The following is a 20540-nucleotide window of genomic DNA, read 5'->3' on the forward strand; positions in this document are numbered from 1 at the left end:
GCTTGTCTTTACATTTACATTTTATTTTCATTCCACACATTCTTTTCATTTCATATTGCTTTTCTTTTACAGTTTTTCTTTTCATTTCACATAACTTGTCTTTACTCTTTTAGTGAGTTATTGTACAAATTTGTTGCAGACTTTGCATTCTTTAAGACTGTTTTGGAAGGAGTGTATTTGTGGGCTGGGCCAGAGTGGTTTACATGAGAGTAGAGCGCAAACAGTTCTGTTGTCTAACGTCATCCTATTCTCTGTAACAATCTTTCGTACCATGCTAAACACCCTTTCTCAACTTGCATTGCTATGAGGAATACATAGTAAAGCCTTCATAAGTTTTGGCAGTGCACCGTCTCTGTCGTAACGTCCATTATCCGTCTCTGTTTTTTTTTCTTTTTTTCCCGCGTTGTCACTCATCATCTGACCTCACACACTAACCTTGCGACAACTGCCACCTACAGCACCTGTTATCGCGAGGCTAGTGACAGAGCTCAGATTGGGAATGTTTTTTATTTTTTTACTCCGCTCGGGCCCGGGGTATTATTATTTTTTAATAACGCAGGTTAAAATACGGGAGATTTACGGGAAAATACTAATACGGGAGGACGGCGGGAAAGAAGGGTAAAATACGGGACTATCCCGGCCAAAACGGGATACTTGACAGATATGACATTGACTCCAAACTCCTTTCAATAGGGTTTGACAGAAATATAATGAAATGCTCAGTATCATTATCCAGCACTTGATTTCTAGCTCAAATTGTACTTTTCATCAGAAATAGGTAGAGAAAAGATTCATTCTAGCTCACCACTCCATTTCTTCCAGCCAGTGGCAGCAAGTCTATAACCAACAGTCATTTAAGCTTTCTCGTTCTGTCAATGTCTGACTCTATTGCCCTCTCCCTATGTCATTTCTACACAGCAGGGCATGAATGTAAATACACAGAAAACACACTCACCGACACACATATTCAGCCTGGAGCAGCCTCCTGTCTTTCTGTATAATAATGTCTCCAGTGGAGTGAGCTTCTGTACATTTTTTTTTAACTTGAGTCCTCCTTCATCCCACCCATCCAAACAGCCATCCACCACGAGCTGGGAGTTGCCCCCACCAAACTTACATCCCACTCTGAAATTCAGTCCACTCCGGCAGTAATACAGACCCCCTGCTGACAGCAGTAAGAGAATGCGCCTCCATACTTTCAACTCTTGTTGAAGAGAGAAAATTGAGGCAAATCTGAATAACATGTCTGTGTGTGTGCATGTACAATTTCTAGACAGTTTGAAGACAAGGACCTATTGAGTTTCCTGTGTGTGTGTGTGTGTGTGTGTGTGTGTGTGTGTGTGTGTGTGTGTGTGTGTGTGTGTGTGTGTGTGTGTGTGTGTGTGTGTGTGTGTGTGTGTGTGTGTGTGTGACAGACACTGCAGCAGCACCCCACAGGCCTCCACAGAGAAAAACACCGCACTGCTAGACATAGCCATTTCCTCTAAATGACCGCCCCCCCTCCCCTCCCTTCCACCCATCACCACCAGGGAGAGAATGGCTCCATGTCTCGGCACAGCACTGCTCAGGCTGGGATCTGCGTGTCCTGCTCTAACCTCAGTCTAGGGACGCCAGGAGCCCGCGGCTGCATCGGGGGGTGGCGATAAGAAAGCGTGAAGGATGTTCAAGCGAAGTCGCACACTTTTCCTGAGAGATGCGTGCCGCGGAACCCACTGTGAATTATCCGTCTTGAAAAGTCAGCATCAGCAATCATGTGTCTTCATCTCCTTTGATGCGCGATCACCATCAAAGGGCACTGAGGGAAGGTCTAGTACATCACCCTCTACATCTATCTGGAGTTTAGAGGGAGCATCACATATGGATGAAACACGTCTCGCCAGTCTTGAGTAAGTAATTGGAGAGGATATAGTTGAGATTCAGTTCCTGCACAAAGTCACTGCAGAGTCGCAGGCTTTTTCACACCCCCTTCAAAAGACTGACACCCCAGGAAAAGTACTCTGCCAAAGGTTTTATACAGCTCATTCCATTTCCCCCATGTCTGGAAAGCAAGAAGAGAGGAGTACAAGCAGGATCTTAGGCAACGTTAGATCGTGGAAGCTCCTTGTTTCCTTTCCCGTTTGAAACAATAGGAAAGGGAATTCTGCCATTACATTATCTCTGTGTGCGAGGGCCCTAGGGAATCTTCATGTCTTGAGCACTAAGCATTTATTTCCTTGTTCTCCACGAGGATCCCTGGGAGGCCATGTTGTCTGATTAATTTCACTGCGGTGTCAGCCAATGAATGGTACGCGTCCGTCGACTGCCACACACTCTTTCAGAAAAGAAAACCTTCCAAGGGTGCACATCTCAAGGATTCTCCCATTCCTCATTAGGAGGGAATTAAAAAGGAAATAGAGGCTCACTGACTTACCATGTTCCCTGTGTGTGTTTCCCATAATTGGGGTTGCATACAAAGCCATTATTCCTCACCACAGAAGGGTGATCATCATGTTTAGCAGCGTCTCTAACATCTTTAAGGGCAAGTCACTGATGGAGTTTGATTGAGTCTTTAAAGAAAGACAGCCAGTGGAGTCTCTGGAACATAATTAGTAAGTAATCTGTCTTCCTGGCAAAACTTTACTAGGCAGGAGAGGCAGGAGAGGCAACAAGGTTATGTAACATTGGTGGGGAAAGATGGTTAAAGAAAATCTTCATTCAAGACCTGAATTTAAATTCCTTTCCCCAGCGCATCTTCGACTCTCTAGTTTCTTTCTTGAACAAACATACACCTTTTTTATATGTCCTTGTTTTGTTTTGTTTTTCTTGGAGTCTGCCAGTGCTTTTCCATCCTCCCTTCTCTTTCAGTATCCCACCATCTATCCTGTACGTCTTGCTTATCATTGGCCATAATACACTGTAATGTTTGTGAATGGGATGCAGTGTGTCCTTCGCTTGTCACAACTGCAGAACCTTTCTTCTATTCTTCAGGCACTTTTATTATCGCCAGCATAAGTCCCTGACTAAGTGCAACCTGTCTGGTTTCCACCACCACCCCACCACCACCCCCACCTCTCCCCCTCAGTGAAGTTGGGATTTTCAGCTGATCGCCATAAACTGCATCGCGTGAAACTGCCGTGACATCATTTTCAACGTGACGCTCACTGAATCCTTCCATCCTTCGTCAATTGTACGGCGTAGTGTGCATAAATCTGGGTCGAGTGAATACAAAAATTGTGGTCGCTATTGGCGGTAGCTTGGCTATTTTTTAAAATGGCGGTTGTGTGCAAGATGTCCCGTGTCACGCTAGTGATGATTCTCTCTGACCAGTCAATGGTCTGCAGTGTTTTAACTCCACCTTCTAGTATCGGCTCAGCACGCTTGGAACCTCGACTGAGGTGGAAACAAAAAAAGTACCAAGTACAAGGTACTATAAACAACTTTTGCTAATGGAAAACCGAAAAAGAGAATCGAGTAAAGCCGTGCCGTACCATGCAGTGGAAATGCGGCATATCTTCCTCCTACTCTCCACTCATTTTCCAGTCTTTCTTCTAATCTCTCCTCATGTTCTGCCCCACCCCTACCTCTGTCCACCTTTCATCTACTCCCCCTTTCTTCATCTAACTACCCCTCCTCTCCTCCCTTGATGTGTCCTAACCTCCCCTCTCCCTCTTCTCCCTCTGTCCTCCTTCACTTCCCCCTAACACTCTTCGGCCCCGATCTGGGTAAATGCGAGAGATATCTGGTGTAAACAATTGCTAACTGAATCCTGACATGCAGATTGTCGCACTCTCTCTCTTAATAACATTAGAAGAGGAGAGAGCGTGAGTCCAATCACTAGTCTCCCTCGTCCTGTTTTCTCCAACAACAACAGAAAAAAGAGCCCTGCGATGCTACGGCTGGTCCCGAGAATATTGCAGGAAAGCGCTCATGCAATCAAAGATACAAAAAGTGAAAGAAACTCAGAGAAAAACATATGCACTAATACACACATATCGTACCAGACACACAAATATAGTCTTGGTGTTCACACACATTGAACTGATTGTAACCATTTACCCTGTTGGGACAGTGATGTAAAATACATAAGCTTTCCACATAAATAAACATGTCTCACCCTGATCAGAGACATTAAGTGTGTGGGAGTCATTTGTGTATCACATTGTATATGCTCAGCAAGAGGCTGCAAGAGCAGGATTTTCCACTTGAGAATTGACCCAGCTGCAAAGGTGACTGTATCGAAGGCTCACCATGCTCTCTACATCATCAAGAAATTATATATAGATATGGAAGATCCACTTTTCTTGCTCTTACAAAAATATACTACCCAGCAGACTGCAATAATCGATGTAACCTGGGAAGGCAAGTCATACATCTAAGCAAATGTCTTTTCCAGATGCATATGGTTTTACACATACACAAACATTATTACTATTTGTGCACACCAAAAAATAAGCATTTTGCACAAGCGCATCGCGATACGCCTGGATATGAAGCCAAATACTTATTATCACCGCCTTATGTGGTCGCGTAATAAATGGATGCAATTAAGCCGGGTTTTTGGAGCGACTCGGAGCCGATCAACCTCATTAGAGACGCGCTGAACCGCGGAGAAATTGCGCATACGGACGGCGAGCAGGTAACATATTTGCCCCGGCGTGTCGATGCTCGGTATGTGGCAGTCTGGCAGTCGTTGCTCCCAGCCGTCCTTCGGTAACGGATGCTTGCGGACAGACAGGAGTGCGCACACGCACGCCGCCTGTCAGGAATCTGCTCGCACGCGTAAAAATACTGCGCCGGTCCAGTTTGCACAAAAAGTGAGAGACCCTTCTCCTCACCTTGTGGTCCGGAGAAAACATGGACTACAAATCTGGCAGAATCGATAAATGGATCAATAAGAGAATCAATCAATGTATACAACAGTTATGGCGCTGACATTGCCCCACATAAAAACACATACGAGTGTGCGCCATCGGACAGCTCCTCAATATCTTTGACCAAGGGCTCCCAATTAGGACTGCTCAATGTCGTCCACTATGAAACTGATCCCGCTGTCATATTTATTAGAACTACAATTCACAGCTAGTTTCACATGCCGCTGTAAGGGATATACTTTTATGACGACAAAAATCCTGCAAAACGATTCGGGCTCTCGCAAAGACGCACGGAGTCCGTCCGCCGTGAGAATAAACCACATGCATCGATTTCACTGAAACAATTATAGGCAACCACAAATTGATTTTGAAGTATTTTAAGTGCCACGTTCCTTATCTCAATTTAAAACGTGAGCTCTGGTGAATGTCAAGCAGCGGTGCCAAGGAGCAGGCGGGCAGAGAGAAACGCAATTCCCAAATAGCATATCAAGCGAGGGGAAACTAGGTCTGATCTTCAGTCAGCCTGACCGCCGTAAAACAAATCACACATGCTCTCAATGACAGGATTATCTGGTTTCAGTCAAATTGATTGTGAATTTACCTCTGAATGTCGGATCTCGGTGTGATTGTCTCAAGTTTCTTCGTCCGTCGCCCGTTCAGCCCGTCAGCCGGTCACAAAACTGAGTCCAAGAAGGACAAACGCTGTTATCGCGCTTCTCTCTCTCTCTCTCTCTCTCTCTCTCTCTCTCTCTCTCTCTCTCTCTCTCTCACTCTCTCTCTCTGTCTCTCTCACTCTCTCTCTTTTTCCCCCTCTCCCTTTCTTCTATAATGTGACTTTTGAAAATCTCTCAGCACGTGTTGTTTGCTAATTTCTCGTTTTCCTCTCTTGATCTCTTCTTCACCGCTCTGAGTGAATTATTATTGGGATGATGTCCATCATCACTTTAATCACCACTACGTCTTCAACCACCACCGTCATGACCATCATCACCATCATCATCACGACATCCAAAAATCTTGGCACTCTTTATAAAGGCTTTATATGTTGTAACTAATGCCTTAACTGCTAATAAATACTAATGCTTTATAGATCAGCTATAAGACATTCAAAAATAAACTCTATTTATTATTTTTATTTTATGGTAACCTAGAACTTGTTAATGGCATATACTAGAGCTGTAAAGCCTTAGTAAACAACCATACATTAAGCATTTACTTTAAAAGAATAAACCCTTCATGAAGTGTGATTTGTTAAAATGTTATTTTTTTAAGTCCTGAACAGTTATGTGCTCTTGTTGATGTCATTATCAGCTATCATATACAGTAGATCTCTTTATGTCTTTAGTGTCTGGTTTTGACCATATCAGTGAACTACTAGTGCAATGGAGCAATGTTTTTTTTTTTTACGTGTGGGTCCCTGTTTGGTTTGTATCATCCACACACTTTTTAGAAGCTTTACAAATGTTTTATGAGGAAGAAGGTGGATTTAACCTTAAGGATACACACAATGCAGTTGCTGAAGGTAAACATCATTTTGTTGACAATAAAACTCCACAAGGCGTCTTAAACATACATTGCTCATTTTTTGCAGCCCAGTTGCTGCATACTAATCTTTGAAAATGTGCGTTTTGAATCATTACATATCTTTTTTCAACAGGGGCACCGTCACCATCATTAACATCATTATCAACACTAAGCCATCACCTGATTACAGGCCAGTGATAACATTATTATATTCATGTTAATCAGACCACCTTCATCATCGTGCCGGTCCTATTTCAAAAAGCTATTAACTCCATCCTTATCACTTAAGAGCAAATTATACCTGCCATCTTCACACACACGTGTGCACATACACACATTTCATCAGGCTTATACAGTATATCCTCCTCAGTCATTTAATGTACTCTAAGTAGGGATGCACCGTTACCACTTTTTTAAGTACAACTACTTACATTTGGGTACTTACCGAGTACCGATACAAGTACTCAATAATCCCTCTGGGGTCTGAGGGTGTTTTCAGACACACAGATGATTTTGGCCTTCTCTGATATTGTTGTCAATTAGAACAAAGCAGTATTTTCAAAGTACCATGCCTTTTTTTCTATTCAAAGTTCAGTACATTTCCCCGGGCTAGTGTCAATAAATCATATAATTCCTGATATCAAAATACTGAGTGAAGTTTAGAAAGAATGAAGAACGCAAAGTCCAATGACGTCATTCATGTGCATTTTAAGTAGCCATGTGGATTTACTAATCCAGCGGAGAGGATGGTTTGTTTACGCCAGCAGATAAATTCACGAGATTTTGTCCAAATTTAAAGACTTGTGACAAACTCTAACAGTTAAAACAGTTTAAGACTACACACCTTTCGTTTTAGCCTGTTTGTGAAGAAAAAAGAAATCACTATTTACAGAGTAGCGCTGTGTAGAAACCAGAGCAGATTGAAATTGAAAAAACACCCTACTCCAAATATCAGTGGTGGGGCAACAGGCTGCCGATTTGCTGTTTCGAAAAGCCGCTTTGGAAACACGGTTTCTGTAATGTGGTGATGTCTGGGAATCTCTCGGCTCCAGTATACTGAGAAGACGTCGAAACCCAGTATTATTAACGACTGACGATGGCTGGTCGTCAAGTGCAATCATGCATTGGGCAAGAGCCTAGTTATTTTTTTTTTACAGCCAAAAATCTCCAAACGGCTGGAATTGCTCCTCTTCCGTCGCCTATACCTGCTTGACGGAGAAGTTATTGTCACATTGCTCTGATGTGGTATCGGATGTGGTAGTATCAGAGTAATTTTATGACAACATACGAGTACATGTGCACGGCATCAGACCGATACCCGATACTGGCATCGGTATCGGTGCATCCCTAACTGTAAGTACCCTATCTTCGGTCTACAGTATATTTGTCGATTGACTGAGAAAGAGGGAGATGAGGAAGATGTACGTATGGGTGACCATTGGAATAGTAAAAGAGAGGGACTGTTCATTCTCTATTATAGAAACACAGTAGAACAGGGCCAGCCAGATGACAGAGCATGAAAGGACTGATTTATCCACCAGGGAGAGACTGCGTGTGTGTGTGTGTGTGTGGGGGGGGGTTTGAGAGAGAGAGAGAGAGAGAGAGGGAGGGAGGGAGAAGAAGAGAGAGAAAGAGGAGAAGCAGTGTGTATTTGACTGTTTTGCTCTCTTTATTATTGAACGATAGAGTGGGTGTGTACATTTTAATAAATTGGACGTATACATCCGCGTGTGTTTCTGTGTGGGCTTAGAATGCTTTTTCTTCTCTCCTCCCAGGGCCAAGGGAGCACGTCTGCCTGGATGTTCTGCACTTTGCTGCAGCCTGGGGAGTCAGTTTTGCCATACATGTGTTTGGCAGGCAAAGTCAGTTGGCCAAGCAGCAGAACTAGGCTGGATGTAACTGTACACAGTACCAGAAAACAGACTTTTAGGCTTTTAGGCACAACAAGCTAGAGGGTTTATTGTGTCCTCACAGCATCACAGTTTCAAATTCAGCTTGTGTGTCATGCCACTTCTATCTTTGCTCTATTGTTTGTGATCTAGTAAACAATGTGTTATTCAAGTTAAGAGTCAGTTCATCTAAATTACAAAAAAACAACATGTTTTCTCACCGACCCCTTACTGGTATCTAGCCATGCAGGTTTTTTTGCCCTGGTTTTGAGACGCCCATGTCTGTGATTTCCACGACCCAAATACAACGCACATGAAACATGACATTTAAAGAATGTAACACAAACATATCTCAGTACTAGAGTACAACATGCTCTGGGTAATCTGGGTTTACCTCACAGTGAACAGTTTTTAATAGCCGCGCTAGCAGTGTGGCCTTCGGGATGGCAATGTCGGTCCATTGGTCCAACACTTCCAGACTGAAATATCTCAACGACTACCAGATTGATCGCCAACCAATTTTGTAAAGATATTCATGTACGATTATGAATCATTTCATCAATCACCGTTTTCTCTTTTTGTCTTTAGTTTTCAGAAAGAAAATTATATTCTGCTGATCAATTTGTTAAAAGATGTCTAGTTTTTTAATTTAAGTTGCAGAAGTTTAAAGTGTCTGTACGTAAGGTTTTTCTATCTCTCTCCATGGAGACTATCTCTGATCATACGTAATAATAGGCTACTCTTAAGTCAGAATTCATCCCTTCCTTTGTGCCAAAGCGATTTACAACAGGAAAGGCCTACCAGCGAATGTAAAAGCTTTGCATGAACCGGGAGTGGGATGAATCATTTTTGTGGCATGTTAATCGGTGTTAGCAGTAACAAAACAGATATTTATTTAAATGACTGTATCAGAGATAATTATTTAGTAAGTTGTTTTAACTAAGAAGAGCAATTAAATGAAGCGAGTGAGGTTTAAATCTCAATTGCTCTGTTTTCTGTGTCAATCTGCCCTCAGTTTAATGCTCAGCTACTCTTTAACCCCGTAGGGATTTAAAACTACCATGAAAATCAAACAAACGTTCACACATACATTCATGTTTAAACACACATGCACACTTTATATATCGACTGCCCTCTCTATATATCCCATGACTGCTTCCAGGCTTCCAGGCACTTTATTTTTGTGCATGCCAGCGAGTGTGTACGTGTAGTGTATGTGTGTGCAGGCTGACGGCATGTATGTTTTGAAGGCCACGGTCATGTGCTAGCAAGTGGGGAGGAGCAAAATAGGAGCTTTAATCCCAGTATATCTTCCAGTCATCCATCACTATATAAGATCCACAGGGAACACAGAGACTGCTGGCATACGCCCAGGCTATATAGAAAGCCAGTGATGATAGAATGACAGGAAGGCAGCACAGCTATGGATGCATCAGATTGGCAAGCAGGTGGGGAACATGCAGCTTTGTTATAGACGGACACAAGGACAGACAGGCAGAGTGACAGATAGCATGAGGATAACAGACGGCTGGACAGATGCATGATGGTATTCCAGCTCTACAGCAAGACACTGGCCAGGTCTAGCATTTAATAGCACGGCACTCAGACACACACGGACAGCTGCCGAACGCTGTAGTCCGAGTCGAACCGAGACGGACAGATGCCCTTCTCTCGGCTGGAGAGATGCCGCACCTCTGCACACACACACACACACACACACACACACACACATATACACACACACCGACAGACTGCTCGCTCTTCCTCCTCCCTTCTTCACCTGTCTGCTCCTTGCTGTCAGGGAGCCAGACAGGAGGTGATGTTTGTTCCCTCAGGCACTGTCATCTTCTACTTTTTCTCCCCCTCCTCGCTCGTCTCCTCTCCATTCCTTTCCTTTTCCCTCCTTTCCTTTCCTTTATTTTGTGTGTGTGGCATTTGCCATTTAGAACGCTTCTTCCCTCAAAAGAATACCATGGACAGATAGCAGCGAGTTAATTGTCTGTTGGAGTGGCGAGAGTCCAGGTATGAATATGACAAGGGCTTTATGCCAGAGAAGGTGCACGAGTGATTGTCTGAATGCAAATGACCATTTATAATAAAATAGCTAAATAACAATGCACCAATAATTGGTGCATTGTTATTTAGCTTTTTCTGTCTGCCTCCATCTTACACTGTCACTCATCCAACTGGCAAAGGATCTTTTAGCAAATGATATCAGCCTTTAAATGGCCGTTGACAATCTCTGAAAGAGAGAAAGATATGGATTGAGAAAAGCGGAAGGGGAGACAGAGGAGTAGGTGAAGAAGCCCCTCTGCTGCGCTAAATCTGGACAATCGTCTTTCACACAGGCCCATTGGTAAATATTCATAGAATAGCATCGCAGTGTCTAATATAGCAGGTTTTAGCAGTCCAGCTGGTCACATTTAATATAGTAGGATTGTTGAGTCCAATTAGCAATCATATTGTTCTGCATGAAGCCAAACATTTACATAGCTGAAAATATTTGCTAGCAGGCTGTTTGTACTAGGGTGTGGATCTTCACTGGTCTCACGATTCAATTCGATTACGATTATCCTGTCATCAATTTGAATCGATTCGATATCACGATCCATCACAACGTGTCACCTCCTCAATATTATTATATATCGCTACACATGCTTTTCATCGATAAAATTCAAGCAGTCAGATGTATAGGAACTCCCCTTTTCATTGTATCTTCTCTTTAAAAAGACATGAATGTTGTGGATTCTAAACACAGCAGACAACAGACAAAAGGCCGAAACAAAAAAGCAGCGATTGGAAAATCAACAAGTAACATCAGTAGGCAATAATCGATTATGGTCTGTCACTGCATGGATGCAGAATCGTCCAGGTTCACATCGCGATGCAATTAATAATTTCAACGCCCCTAGTTTGTACGGATAAAAATGAAAAGCTGTATTAGTTGGGCCTTCTGCTACAAGCAACGCTTGCTCCACTATGTTCACCAGCAGGTTGCATGGAGTGGGTTTATCAGAGCTTTTTTACTGAAAACAGCTGCCTGCTGCATCCAGAAACAGGGCTGAGAGTGAACTGAAACAGCACCTGCACACTAATGACTTTTAAAGTTGTCTGATTGTTGTACTACACAATAGACTGTCTGTCTTATAATGGGATTTCTTAAACGTTGTTGTGGTTTGCACATTACACGAGTGATCAGCGACAGGGGGTCACGAATTACAAGACATTTGACTCGGAGGAATGAACCTCCGGCACACCTAAGAAGTGATAGGAGAAAAGACCCAAGACACGGAGAGACAGGAGTTATTTTCTCCAAAAATTGATGTCCACAAGAAGCTAGCAATCCTAGTTGTTTGTGCACTAATTTGCAGCAAAACAACAAGGAAGATAAAGAACAAATTATGTTGATGCTGAGGAAATGTTGCAGGTGTTTCCTTCACCCCTTATCTTTTGCTCTTATTGGCTATAGGTCGTCGCTGCTAAAACAACCCTAACCTGCTAGATATTTCTCATGAACCTATTGTGACGCAATTGTTAGATTGCGTCTTTAAAGATTAACACATAGTGATCATCGCTCACGGGGGCGAGCGCTGATTTGCCTCTGATCTGGGACTTTTGTCAGTGATCTCCAAAAACTGTCGGGGAGTGGAAAGTCAGGGCTGAAATTGTGTAGTGGAAACTGGAGACACCCCTAGTTACTTACAAAATGTAAAGCTAAACTTTAACAGATTTGAAGAGATTTGGATTTGATAAATGGATTAGGCACTAGTTTCGGATTTGATCAAATGCTATTGAAGCCCAACCCTATCATCATACACTTTGTGTCAATATGTAACAAAAAAAACTGATTTGCTTTCGTGGCTTTGAATAACTATACTTAAAGGTTGGCTCCCTTTTTAACAGCATCTGAAACACAGAAAACATAATTGCTAAGTGTTCAGGGTCATCCCAGAAATCTTCAAAGCACTGCACATTTCATGCATTTTGCACATCTGTCTAATAAATGAAAAATGATAGATTCAGGAGATCAAAATGATATGACGTGTGTTCGATTTGCACATGAATTTGTTATATGTAGCCTTCTATTAATTTGATTTTGTTAGATGAGTTTCATTCTGTTGGATCATTTACTTAATTATTTAATCCTGGGATTAAAAAACATCCTAAATACTGATTCTGTACAGTACAGAGGTGATACTAATGAGATGTTACACCTTACAATCCATAGCTGAAGTTCCCACAGACTTCTAAAAAGTACACGGTATATTTATAAGTAGTAAGTAGAAATGCTTGCTCAGGTTAATTTTAGTGTGATAGTGAACATCTGTTTTGACAGATAAATGACCCCTTGTTGTTTTAGCTGCAGGTGCAATTTCAGGTCTTTCTTTTTTTTTTGCTTCACACCCACTAACTTCACAAAATTACCTTTTATTTTATAATGATATCTCGAAAAATCATGTAATGTGCAATAATGACACAAAAAAAATAATACCAAACGCATTACATGTCGACATTAGGCAATGTTGTTAGAAGTGTGGGAAGATGAATGTGCCGCTTATTGTATTGAAGTGCGTATGCATGTGGCCTTAGATCTAAATGTCTTTGTGTGTGCGTGTGGTGGGATGTGTTGCTCATCACATATTATACTAGCTTTAATAATACAGTACCTTGCAGTAATAGTCTATTGACTATAGCTTGTTTGCTCTGTAGAACATTATACTCTTCATCAAAGAAAAGCACACAAAACACACACACACACACACTTCACATCTGAATCTGGAAGTAGAAAGTCAGCAGTGCGGAAAAATTAATCATATCTGGTCACTGTATTAACATTATGTTGATGTTAACGCAGGACAACAATCACTTACTTGGTCAATAAGTTATATACGTAGATAATTGCTTGATGAATGTTAGCAGTGTCAGTGAGCATATTTAATTGCAGTATGCAAGCTGGAGAGCAAATATGCCCATGCACCCAGATGTTAGCTGCATACCAGCTGGAGTGCAATTGCAAAATAACCAAACAGAAGTCCAACAGAGTCTACTTGCAGAAGATGTCAACATCAGCAGCAGCTCCAACAGAGCACAAAATCCAGGTAAAACACCCCGGCCGCTGGCTAAATCAGCCTAATTTAGGCCGCTGCAGCAAGCGTAACATTTTCCAACACCTTAGGGGCTACAGAGAGCTCTCTTAACTCGCCTTGTAAGCTGATTTTATTTTGTATACCCTTTTTCATCGATCATGCATGGAATGAATCTAATCCATCAAAATTCGTCTTTAATCATAATATTATTATTTATTTTTTTTGTGCAGCGTGGACTGAAATTGAATACCAGGGACCGTGATGGCAAAATTCATGCTTTTTTTCTCTCTTTCTATTCATTTCTAATTATTACCTCTGATCAATTTGACATTGAATCAGTTCATGATCACATCAGTTCAGACAAGCTTTGTTATAAGGTTGTTCAATTGTCTACGGAAATAAACTGAGTTGATCATTTTTTTTAAATGGATTGTTAAGTAGTGTGAGACAACTTTCAGTACCAATTACACAGTGGTCCTGAGTGCTGTTGCTATTCTTTCAGCACATCACGGTGAGATGAAGCCACATTAGTGTCATAAAGATGTCATCCAATTGTTGAACCTCTGGGTGTAAATAACGAGTAATGATAACAAACGACTTTAACTTTTATTCAAACTTGCAGCATGTCTAGGAGGTATACACATATACAGAAAGCTCACTTTTCTTTTCTCAAGGCTTCTCAATGAATTATTCTGCACTTGCTTATCATCAGATACTTGCTATTTTGTTAAGTAGCGGATTGACAAGGTTGTTGAAAACATAAGCCTTCCAAACATCCCCATTACACAGGGCTACAGTTGATAAATATAATGCTATAAATAAAATGCTATTGCACATAGTTGTGGTACATTCCAGAAACCTCGTTTTTAAACTGACCTTATCCATTATCATCTCAGAATTCATTGCGATGGAATTTACAGAGATTTAATACACTCCTGTGGTCTCATTCTCTGCTGTCAAATATCCGCTATACACTCTGGCATGCCTTTAATTCTCGGTTGCTGGGCTCCTTCGAAGCCACCTGTCCTGTGTCTTCCAGCAGCTCCAGGCCAGTGGCTGTGCAGGAGTCATGCCAGCGACTGCGGCTTCTATTGCCTCTGTCCTGGCCAGCTCACAACCAGCTACCATGGTGGGAAAGGCTTCACAGCCTGGCCTCAAGGACCGCTGCCCAAACAACAGGAGAGGTTCCCTGTCAAATGAGCCTGTGAAGAAACAGCTGCAGTTTTTGTGGCCTGGTGGAGCCTATAGAGTGAAGATGGTCAGTTTTAACCTTGTTTTATTTTATTTAAAGGTGCAACATGCAACAATAAATGTGAGCAGAAATAAACAAGCTGCCACTACTGCCGCGGCATCTGACTTGACATCCTGCACAATAAAAGGATTTCAATTTTGAACTGTTTTTTCAGAGCTTTTGCCAAGAAAAGTGAAAAAAAAAAGCTTTTTAATTATCTAGCCCAGTTTCATCAGACAGGGCTAGGGCTGAATTGTCATCTAAAACCCATGCTTAACAAACATGATTGAGGTTTGAGGAACAAAAATTGCCCCTAAGATTTGGATTAAAAAGATATTTACCAGTTTAGTCCAATATCCTGATCCTGTGTTAAGCCATCATTTTATTTCCATTCCTTTAATTTCCATTAACAACTCACTGTTATGAGGCTTTAGACAAAAAAAGACAAAGGAAAATCCACAAACCTCTGCTCCATTAAATAATTGTCATTTTAAGTCATCTCCATGAAATCCTCATGTTCCGTCTAAAACCATACTCTCTGCACAATGTTTCCAGGCCACAATCTTGTGTGTTTCAGATCTTTATGAAATGGTGGAGCTGTATTTGTAATAATCCTAAATTTGTTGATTCTGAAGAGTAGTGCTTAGAGTAGTCTGAAGATGTTTATAGCTGTTCCAAATGGCCACACTTAAAGGCAGGTCAAAAAGTATTTTTTAAATGGGGATAAGATGGTGCACACTTTAGCAGGCATTCATGCTGTTGTACTCATTGGTACAAAGTGACGGTTATAGTTGTGTAAAGAATGAAAAATATTATTCTCTCACCATAGCACACTGGGCCTCTGCACATAGTGGGTGGGCTTGTCGGTCTCAGAAATGTTCAGAAATTGTCGGAATCGGCCCCTATAATTCTGAAGTCAAAAAGGTGAACGGGGACAATTTTGTAGATGGTCTTGTATGATCCGACAAGCACTTCACCTAAAGCACACTGACACCTTAACAGCTTTCATGTGGAGGTTGGACAAAGTGGAAGATCATTGTAATTTTGTCTCCCAAAGCCTTTGTCAAAAAAAACAAAAACATTTCAGACTTTTGACACTGAGTAACATCAGAATTCCCATACCTTTAACTGTTGAAAGGGGCAATTGCTGATCATGAAGAATCAAATTTCTGTGCATCAGTGTCAGCAGTGGCGTAGGACTGAGGGGAGAAAGGGGCCAGAGTATACAGGGCCTTTACTGTATGTGAGGAGGGCCCACAAAGATACTAGAATGAATAGTCATGGATGAGGGGAAGGGCCCATAGAGAATATCTATTTTACAGGGTCCAGAATTTTATGCTACGCCCCTGAGTGTCAGTAAAACTGTGTTCGGTTTGAATGTGCTACAGATGACAAAAGTCATCTTAAATTATTGTACACCAGCCATCACTGCAAAGACTGGAATCCTCTGCTTAGTAATTATCAACGGTCACTACTCATAACTAACTTTAATTATCGTTATCATTGAAATTGCTTTTATTTATGAAGTTGGAATGTGTAAAATAATAATAAGTCAAATTTGTCTTAGGCAAATTAGCCTTAGTGTTGAGGAATGTTGTTTCGTATATTTGACATTTCCTCATCTGAAATTTTCATCATCAAAATATCTAAAAAAAACAAAAAGAAATCTTTTTCCGTATGATAGTACTGCATGGGGCTCTGATGAACACATAACTTTAAGAAAAACAAGTCAAGTGAATACCTTTTGAAAGACTCTTTCATCCACAATAAATAAATGAACAGTTCCTCAGAATTTCAAACTGAATTTTGTTGAATTGTCTCCCTATACATTGTTAATGTATGAAATGTCTGGAAATGTATTGTATCCATTGTCTGAAAATGTGTGACTTGAATATGAGGTTCTTTCATCTTCAAGAATACAGGCTCAATGTCAAGCTGCCAGCTGATAGATGGCTTTTGTGTGTTCCCCCTTTCTAGTCTTCGTTCCCAGAGTATAGATTCTGCATCAGTGGGTCCCTGGAGGTAAACGAGCACACTGGAATACCAAGACAACAAAGAGTCTGCACACCTGCATGAACATATTAAGAGTTACGATATAAGGGAGAATGAAAAGCCGAATACATCTGCACAATCACTTGAGACGAGCGTGCAAGAAATGCCGTGCTCGTGAACAACAAACACAACAAGAGCCAAGTGAGTGATAATCACAATAATGATGATAATCACAATAATGATGATAATCACCGACCATCCAAGCAGAGAGCAGTTAAAGTTTGAACAAATTATGTGCTGGTTAATTTTTCCTCCATCCAGCACAAGCAGAGTATTGAGTTGGCAGTGGCTGAGCAGCTAACAATGATAAATTGTCCATACCTGCGATCATATTACCAATAATTATTGCATTAGTGAATTTCATACAGTGATGAAAGTGGGCTCTGTGAGCCGCATACAAAGTTGTCGAGCCGAAGGTGGAATGTGAAAGTGGAATCTTTGTCATTCCTCCATGTAAAGTCATTTCCCATCATGTTCGCTTTCTCTTTCATCAGGGGCCGGTATTGTTTCGGCAGTGCTCCAGCTGACAGAGTGTAATTTACAGGTGGAGCCGGGCTTCCTGCCATCCACAATAAATTGGTCTCTTTTTTCTGACATCTAGGCTTTTGGAAGTATGATTTCTTTGATCTTTTCAGCCCTACCAGACATTTTTTGGTATTCCATTTTACATCATCACCCTCTCTGCTTCCTTTCTCTCTTTCTTCTGGTCCTGTCTATCTCTCTTTCTGTCTCGTCAAACTATCTGCCTCCCATATTCTTTTTTTCTTTTCTTCAATCCTGTCACTTATCTTATCTTAATCACTTGTCTTGCTTATCACCCGGTTTCGTCTTTGTTTTCTTCTTGCTGTCATTATCTGTTACTTACTATGTCATTCCTTTGGTTAAATCTTGAAACCACCACAAGCTTTGTGTATTTTTATTTTTTTGTACTTATTGTGTATGTGTATTTCTGTATGTGTGTGTGTGTGTGTGTGTGTGTGTGTGTGTGTGTGTGTGTGTGTGTGTGTGTGTGTGTGTGTGTGTGTGTGTGTGTTTTTCCACATGTACAAACTATATAAAGGCATGTACCCATTTGTGTTTGGGTCCTGACTTGTGTGTCAGGACAGTGTGTGAGTGTGTGTAACAATATTTTTTGTATATGTGTGGAGAGTTGTGAAACTGTATCTCAATCTGTAAGTCTCCTTAAAGTAGCTATATGTAACTTTCAGTTTGTGTTGATTCTAGCAGCCGCTTTGGACAAAAGTGGTAGTGTTTATACCACACCTGTTGTCTTAATATCGTCTTTACGGTGCTGTATTGCCCACTGTAGATTACAGAGTTAGCCTTACCGGGAGGTCATAGTTGCGATGAATGTTTTGTTTGGACAGAAAATCTTTCATTTAAAGTAAGAAAATAAGTTACAGATGCATCGTTGCATTTCAGGTGTTGCATTTGGTAACTTAATCTACTTTGGATGTATTGTGAGCTAAACCGGGTATCACTGTCACTTTGTTACGAGCCAAAGCATTAAGAGTTCATTGTAGCAACTAATGCAATAGCTTAGATTTATATAGTGCATTTAATGAAACCCAATAACGCTTTACACAAGTACCGTTACATGGGGACAAGGGAAAAGAAAAATAGTAAGCCAACACAAACTCGGACTGAAAAGAAGCTTGAGTTGACTTGTGGAGTTGTGGTTGCCTACGAAATTGCAAGTTATAAAGCTTTTGGCAGCTACGATGGCTAGGACTAGTAGTAGCTAATGTTGCAAGAGGTTTGTGTGTGGCGCTGTTATCATTTTAGTTTGAATTGCAGTAGGACTCAACTGATCCAAGTTAATGACAGTAGAGACTCGCGACTCATGGGTTAATTTAAAGACACGGGTGAAAGATCCGAGTGAGTCACGACTCAAACAGGTTTAATTAAAATTTTATTAATTAAAAGCTGTGAACTTGTTTTTGGATGTTGCCAATGTTTTTGTCTTAAACGTTGACCCTCTCACTGTGTGTTTTCACTTTATCAAAGTTAATTAGAACATTTTGGTCACCTAAAAATGCCTGTTTCAGCGTTCAGTAGCACCTTGCCAATCCACCCAAGCTAGCTAGCTAGCGTTAGCTTTAGCTTGTAACTTAACTGCAGATTTCCTGTGTGCTGCCGTTCATGCAGATGAATGGCGCCAGTGCCCAGAGGACCGTGTTTACCCGCCGGTAAAACTCGTCAGTTGACTTGCTTCAGCCCGTTGGAAAACTACAACTTTCCCTCTTTAGCATTTAGCTTAGCACAGCGTTATTGCAACCATACACGACACTGGCCGAAAATCGTAACGTCCGGTTTCAAAAAAGGCCAAATTGCCAAACTCGAGGCTTCAAAATGGTAGTCCACATATGGGTGATGTCACTGCTGCTACGTACTTTATTTTTTTTACAGTCTATGGCTAAGCAAGCTGTTGATGATCAGTAAATACCTCCTTACACAATCAGATTTGGAAAGCTGTACATAAGCACTGTTCTCTTCAATTCTTTTAAATTATTGTGACATTGAGTCCATTCATGCTTATCAGTGGGGCCTCGAGACAAGGCCAGTTGGCTTTTAGCCATTGGTCAAAGTATTGTTTCCTCCCCCATCTATGTTATAGAATATATACCATGTTCAAACAAAGAAAGTCAGAGGACCACTGGAGAATTGGGAAAACAGGTCCTCTCCGAGCTCTGCAGAGCTTGTACATGATGCTGATTTCTTCGATGTAAATAAACCTTTATAATCAAGAAACAGTGTTGGCGGATTCCTCTCCACATAGCATTACAGCATCGCTACCAATTACACCACATCCACAATACTGATTTCCCCTCACACAGTTAGCCATGAATGTACAAACCCTTAATCAAATGCTTGCATATGAATCCCTCTGTCTGCTTCACAAGTCTTTAGATCTGTCAATAAAAAGAACGGCAAGGTCCTCCAACAATGCTAGAAGATCCATCTTTATGCACAGCTTTGGCTTTTTATAGCACCCGACGTGTAATTAATTAATTGTATGCAACCAACCATCATGTTGACAGTAAAGACATCATGTCACATGAATGAAAGCAAATATACCAGTAAAGTTATAATAATTAGTATCCATATATTTGGTACAAAATCCATTTAGGCCAAAGGGAGGCATAGCACTGGTGGCCTTAGCCAATATATCCAATATGTTTATATTCCTGGGCAGAACGTCTGGGCCGCCTCTGATGTCTTCAATCTGCAGGTTGCCATGGCTCTGTGGATTAAGCAGACTTGATGGCCAGATGGAGAAGCAATTATTCTCACTTCTGTTGGTCAGCTCCATTTCATATTACACAAGTCAAAATGTAAATTTAAGCTGTAATTCCCATGAAAAGTACATTTACCTGGCAAGTGATCCAAGAGTGTTGCTGTTTGAAGGCCTACCTGAGTGTTATTGCATCCTATCTATGCTTCGACCACTCAGTCCTTTCCTTCCACATTCACTCTGTCTCAACATTTACATTTTTCTTTTAGACATTAAGAACATACTGTACACATTAATTAACTATTAGTTATAGATTAGAGTTCCAGACATGGTTGTGTTATGATTCAGCAGATATGTATGTGAATTAACAAGCAATATAGCTATTTAAACTAGAGATGGCCTGATACCATTTTTTGCATCCCGATACCGGTTCTGATACCTGAACTTGCGTATCGGCCGATACCGCAGACTGATCTCATAAAGTGGCGTATGTATCACACACCAATTCGTATGCCATTTTGGCGTGTTATCAAGATGCATAATTGCTTTTTAGCGTGTTAATCAACGCAATTCGCCCCCCATCGCGTCCCGCGTGTGGCAATTTTCAGGCGTTTTTTTGCTTTTTTGTTACTAAAGCCTTTCCCAGTCTTCTTTTCCTAAACCCAACCTTTT

General features: G+C 41.2%; 1 protein-coding gene across 1 annotated transcript in view; it reads right to left on the bottom strand.

Moving 5' to 3' along the window:
• The window catches only part of LOC120568866 (cadherin-2B), a 153648-nt gene extending 148084 nt beyond the window's left edge, over positions 1 to 5564 (bottom strand). Inside the window, exon 1 of the mRNA XM_039816603.1 lies at positions 5452 to 5564. The gene's annotated coding sequence lies outside the window, so the exon portion shown is untranslated. The remainder of the gene's footprint in view (positions 1 to 5451) is intronic.
• Positions 5565 to 20540: the final 14976 nt, after the last annotated feature.

The sequence above is a fragment of the Perca fluviatilis genome, chromosome 11 (assembly GCF_010015445.1).
Source record: "Perca fluviatilis chromosome 11, GENO_Pfluv_1.0, whole genome shotgun sequence".
In the NCBI taxonomy this organism is placed as follows: domain Eukaryota; kingdom Metazoa; phylum Chordata; class Actinopteri; order Perciformes; family Percidae; genus Perca; species Perca fluviatilis.